The sequence below is a fragment of the Calonectris borealis genome, chromosome 6, assembly GCF_964195595.1.
Source record: "Calonectris borealis chromosome 6, bCalBor7.hap1.2, whole genome shotgun sequence".
Taxonomy (NCBI): domain Eukaryota; kingdom Metazoa; phylum Chordata; class Aves; order Procellariiformes; family Procellariidae; genus Calonectris; species Calonectris borealis.
Genome location: NC_134317.1, coordinates 38996364 through 39002491, shown reverse-complemented (window position 1 = coordinate 39002491; position 6128 = coordinate 38996364).

Genomic DNA, 6128 nt, shown 5'->3' with positions numbered 1-6128 from the left:
TTAACCCATGTCATGCTAAGCCTGGTGATTTATCCCACCAGCCAGTTTGGCCTTTAGATCCTGGGCTGACTCAAGACCTTCTGGAGCACTTGATGTCAAAAATGAGAGGGAGGAAAAAAGTGAAAGAAAAGAGGTTGATGCCACATAAGTCACAATTAAACCTTCCAGGCAACGCAGGCATGTGGGGACTCTGTTACATATACTATCCTTTAATGTCCTTTCCAAATCTGAAGTCGCTCCGTCTCCTAGGGAAATGCTCCAGGGAAAAGAGAGGAAGGGAAAGGCAGCGAATCTCTGCAGCTCACGCACAGGCTGTGGGGCCCTGAAGCCGCAGGAATCCCAACGGCCCAAAGCAGCACCAAGGGGATTTTATCCTATGTAGCGTGAGAGAACATGCAGAGATTAACATCTTACGCAGTGCCTAACCTTTACATTTAAAACTACATAGTACCCCTCCGGGCCCATCAGCTAGTGCTTTCCTTGGTAAAGAATCCTGCCTGGTGGGATTCGATATGCACATTCTGCCTCAACCGCAGCCTTGCCAAAGGAGCTCTGCAATGGGAACAAGGCACAGCCCTGCTCATGCATATTTTGGTTACATTTAGCCAGGCACTTGCCGTCCAGAGCCTGGCTGCTCAGTGGTCTATAAACTGATGCTCATGCAGAGGAAACTGAGGCGCCACAGAAAGCGATCGAAAGCTTTACAGGACAGTGGACAGCAAACTGCAAAGAGCACTTGGGTGACACCGTTTCTTCCTTGGGGAACGACAGCATTGGGAAGGTGAGCTGCCCAAATGTGAGCCGAAGATGGCCCCCCAAGTCGTTCAGCAAGAGCCGAGAAGCAGGGACACCTTCAGGAAGCCGCTCCCTGCCTCGTTGGCCCTCCTGGGGTGAGGTGGGGGGGGTGACTGAGATGCTCGCAGGCTCTCCGAGGAATGCCTTGTATGTCTCGCTGCCAGTTGCTGGGGGGGCACTGACATAGTCTGAGACAGAATTAGAAAACCTTCAGCAGGAGGGCAATGCGGCACAAGTGCTAAGTCAGCCGTAGGCTATATGCGGCGCACCAGTTGGTGCCTTCTTTCCTCTTCTTCAGATAGTCCTTCCTTTGCCTGCTCCTTCAGCATGGTTTGACTTCAGCCTACACTGCCCCGTGACTGCTGCGTGCCCCCGGCTGCGTTCAGGCTACCAACACCTTACGCAGCACTTGAAAGAGCCAAGAAGCGAATCCTCCCTCCAAAACACACGCATCACCTCCCTCGAGCCAACAGAGCCCTTCGTTTATGCACGTAATCCAACCTTAGTGCCATTATATAATGCCGTCTTCAGCATTCACCCATCATTGCCCCATTTCCCACCACCTGCAGATCCCATGGTGCCAGCCCTGGCTGTCTGCTGGTGACATTCCTGCACAGTCACCTCCAGGTCTCCTGTGCTGTGCCCTGCTCCCAGACTACCTTCCCAAGGACAGGGCAGGTAGGACCTGCCTCGTTGGACCAAGACCCCTGAGAAACGTGCTGACCTGGCCATTTATTGGGCTTGACTCTCCTCTGCACAAGCTTCCACAGCTCACCAGGGTGTCCTGCAGCTGTGAGCATCTTGGATAGCAAATGGCTTTGCTTTTCTGTGTTGAAAGTGCCTTGCACATTGTGAGCACTGACAAAGTCAAATCGTTAGTAGATCAATTAGGCACCCTGTTGCATACATTCAGCATTACAGCCTGAAGCTGAGATCTTGAGAGAGTTTGCTGGCAGCGGATCCCTGGCTTGTTACTTTGAGCCTGTGGTGAAATGTGCAAGAATCAAAGCAGACGAGCAGTCCAGCCGAGGCAGTAATCTCTCTTTTATGGCCAAAACCACACATTTAAGAGAGCACAAGGATCTCTGCAGCATCTTGGTGTGGAAAAATGCACCCAGTCTCCATCAGTTCAAGAGCTGCTTAAGCACAGTGAAATGGATTATATATTCCTTCCAAATTCATTATGAATTAGAGTAACTGATATTCTTGGTAACTGCCTAAATGCCCAGTTCCTTCCTGCATCTTACTAGGTTCTTGGCCTCAAATAGTCCCCCAGCAACAAGTTTCACAGTCTAACTGGTGTTGGAAAAAACATCATTCCCACGTACTAGTTTTGAATTTCACTGAACCTTCCTTGTTTGTGTTCAAAAGACTTCTCCATGAAGTTCCCTGTACTTCTTGTAACTTGGATAACGGGATCACTTCCCACTTACGGGCTGAATAAAGTAGGTGGTTGTACCAGGGCACAGCTCCAAACCATTGCAATCTTTCTCAAAGCTTGTTGCTTGCCAAATGGTACGCATACACTTGCAATTTTTCCTGCTGACATTGCAGCCGCCTAACCTTCAGAAGAGGAACACAGCAAATATTTAACAGCAACAGGTGTCAGAGAGGAGTTGATCACAGGAAAGAGAAAACATGTCAGACAGCTGAAGTGATAGAAGATAAGTGTGCATGGGACAGGAGAAAGGCTCCAAGAAGAGATTGGAATAGGTTGACTGTCCTTAGGTATTTGTAAACACTGTCTCTATTCTCAGTGTTACACACCTTGCCTGAAAGCAATCCCCCACCAGAGCCTTCCGAGTGACCAACACTTCCCCTAGCGCTTGATCTGGCGACCTGCGATGACCTCGCCAACAATTTCACAAAACAAAGCAAGGAAACCACATTTGAAGAGGCACTCAGAGATGCACGAAACTCGCAGTGGCTCTTTTGGTCATAGAGTAGCAGCATATAAATCAGCACGATCTTGCCCAAAAACAATCTCTTACTCTGTGGCCTCCTAAACCAGCCCTCTGGCTGCCCTGGCTATCTTGAGCAGAGTAAAGCACCCAGAAGGAAACCACTGGCCTAAGCTCTTCTGAGCAAACTTACCCTGGAAAAAGCACGCTTTACATTCTGACCCCTGCACAACACTGCAGATACACTGCGACTAGTAGAAATGTCTCTTGGGCAGTCATTATAGCATGTGTGGCCTGGTGGACATATCAAAAGTGTAAAAGGAAAACAAAGTTCCTATGTGGATAATGAAAAACCAAGTACTTAGGTTTTAAGTTACTGGCAAAATAGGAAGTTAATTGCATTTTCAGGCATCTTGGACAGCAAAGGGCAAAAGTCTCAAAGGGAGTTCATTGCGAAACAGAGGAGAAGCAGCAGCGCTTAACCTTTCATCCAACAGCTCCATGGCTTGCATGCTCCCCCGAAATATGGGAGATCTAGTCTCCTACTTCACTGCATGGCTTTAAACCATCACCTCCCTCCTCCTGGAGGAGGGCCCAACTCCCTGGGCTATAGGAAACCCCAAGACAGAGCCATCCTGTTAAAACTGGACCAGAAAGGCAGAGACTTCACAATAACTGCACAGGGAGTGCAGCCCAGCACAAGAACTCCCGCTTCCATTCTGATGCTGCAATCAATGCCACCTCTATCTGACTTCAGCCTGAAAAAAGGAACATATTCCTCTTCAGAAGTGTCAGAATGAATCATGGCAATGCTCTGGATGGAAAACACATTTCCCTTATATTAATTCAACTAAATGCAGCCCAAATGCATAAAACTTTTGTGTTGGCTAGAACCGCATCCTCATCAATTAAACCGTTTGTAGAAACCAGGCAAGACCCAAGCAAGCTGACCCATTTCAGTGAGCAGCAGGACTAACAGGGCATGGTTTCCAGCCAACAACTTTCCCACTACTGGATTTTCTGGGGCCTTGTGAAATCTGCAGCTCCATCACCGTTCATTATGCCTCCCTTTGACATGGATTCTCCTGCAGGAGAGAGGCACCCCTGCACTCCCCAGGAGCTGTGCACCCGACGAGGCAGATGCCAGTGATAATTCGCATCCCCAGCTGCTGCCACTTTCCGTTAGAAGCAGATCTCAGCAAGTCCCAGCAAGCACAAGGGAGAGGCTGGAGGTTTGCTCTAGTATTCCTGCTCGCATGAAGCTGCTGCTAAAAGCGGAAGAGGAGCCTTCCTGCCGCAGCTCTGCAGCCCAGGGCGAGGTGGTACGACACCACCAGAGACCTGCGAACGGCAGCTCCCACGCAGGAGCAGAGGGACATGTCTCCTCTGCATCACCTGGGACGACTTTGCTCCCTAGGGACAGACCCTACGCACTCCCAGAGATGTCCTGGGACACATCCAAGCTTGCCAGAAAGATAGATCCGTGGTGTCCTGTCCCAAGCCCAGAAAACTGACTGGATCCAAATCCTTAAGCCAGCAATTGAAATAAGGACCAGCCATCCTCCTCCTCCTCTGCACCTGTTTATCTTCTCACCTGACCAATATACAATTATTTTGTGGCAGCTCCTCACAAAACCTCCTTCTCTGGCAGCATGAAGCACGTCCAGGTGCATCTGCATTCTTAGACAGGCCACACTGTACAGAGCCAGCACTAAGTTCATGCTTCATTTTTGAAAGCCAGTCTTCCTTTTGAAATATATTTGATGGTGGCTTTCAGGCTTATTTCATTGCAAACCTCAAGGGACCGTAGAAATTATTAGATCATCACTGGTTCGTTCTTGCATTACTTAAAGTTCTCATAGGTGTAGAGATGCATGAAAATTATTTTAGACTATTTCCACCCAGCTTATACCTCCAGGATCCATTTCCACTGGTAGATTTTGCTAAAATTTGGTTTGCGCAGTGTAAAACATCAGCATCACTGGAGATGCCCTCATCAGGCCCCTTGGGCATGACAGCCCACAGGCTCCTGCTAACCTGCAGTGGTGCAGGAGAGGCCACGCCATCCCCTTCCCAGGCAGGCCAGCAGAGCAGGGATCCCTCCATCAAGCAGAGCTCATAAATCACAGGCTCTTTATCCCAAAGCACTCACAAAACGAAAGGCAGAAAAAAGAACATAAAATCTCTACTTTAGAGAACACAGACCAGGAGAGACTGAGCCAAGGCTTCAAATTGTATGCATCAGTACAGGTCTATTGATTCAAAAGAGATGACTCAACTTCCAAAGAATCTCTTGCTCAAGGTCATGGGCTGTAGCAAAGAGGAGCTCTGAGCACAGGTTTTCTTACGTGAAAATACACATTTAGCTACTCTCCATCCCTTTTTTAGGCATGCACTTTTGTAAGTTTACCTTCCTTAAAACACATTAATCTAAAATGCAAGTGCTTCGATACCCTGCCAGTCTTTGGACGCAAAGTGTCTGTGCAGGCCTTCAGGCTCTAAATTTCTAATTACAAACCACTCTGCAGTATAGTTCATGAGACAGAAAGAAGGGCCCCATCAAAAGCCTTGCACTTACTAGCACAGAACTTCAGGAGTCTGGAGAGTAAATGGGAGAGAGATTGCTGGACAAGGGAGGAACAATCAGCAGTCCTGGATTTGCTGCAGAAAGTGTTAATCGTATGGACCTGGGGGAACCATCGGGTTTGAAAGAGTTAGAAGCTGGTTTGCTGTGCTGGAAGAAGTCTACTGAAAATAGAAAAGCCATCTTCTCCTGAAAGTTGTGTCTGCTGAAGAGCATGGGGAGCAGGAGGTCCATCAGCAGACTGAGGTGTGGAAATTTCCAATCATAAATACATTACAAAAGGAAACCTTTTGTGTGGGAAAACAAAACATACAGCTGATCTGCATTCTATCAGGGCACAGCTAATCCCTAGGAGAAGGAAAAGAATATCAAATAAAAAGATTAAAGGAAGCAATTTTCAATTTTAAACACAGTCTTAACATGATAGAAAGGAATAGCAAGAACAGCTGAAAGACACTCAGGGTCTGGGAGAGACGCCTTGGCTGAAGGTACTGCGGCGTCTTCCATATTCGTCTGCTTTATTTTTAAACACCCAGAGCCTTTGCTTGATCAACACTTCCTTGTAAAAGAAGGAAGCAGAGGAGGAGTGAGGGGCTGTGGGGAGAGAGGCAAATGAGGTTGGAAATTGATGATCTTCCCAGCCATGAAAGTCAGAATTCCTACTTGAAACCGAATCCTCCTGGAGCACTACACAGGCATGGGGGAAAAGGGGAGGGAAGGAAAGAAAGAAGATTTATTACTTAAGCAGAACTAAAATTCTGACGAGAAAAAGGACTGTTCAATCCATGCCCGAATGTCAACAGCAGATCTGAAACTAGGTTTGTCATATTTCCCTCTCCTTTGCACGC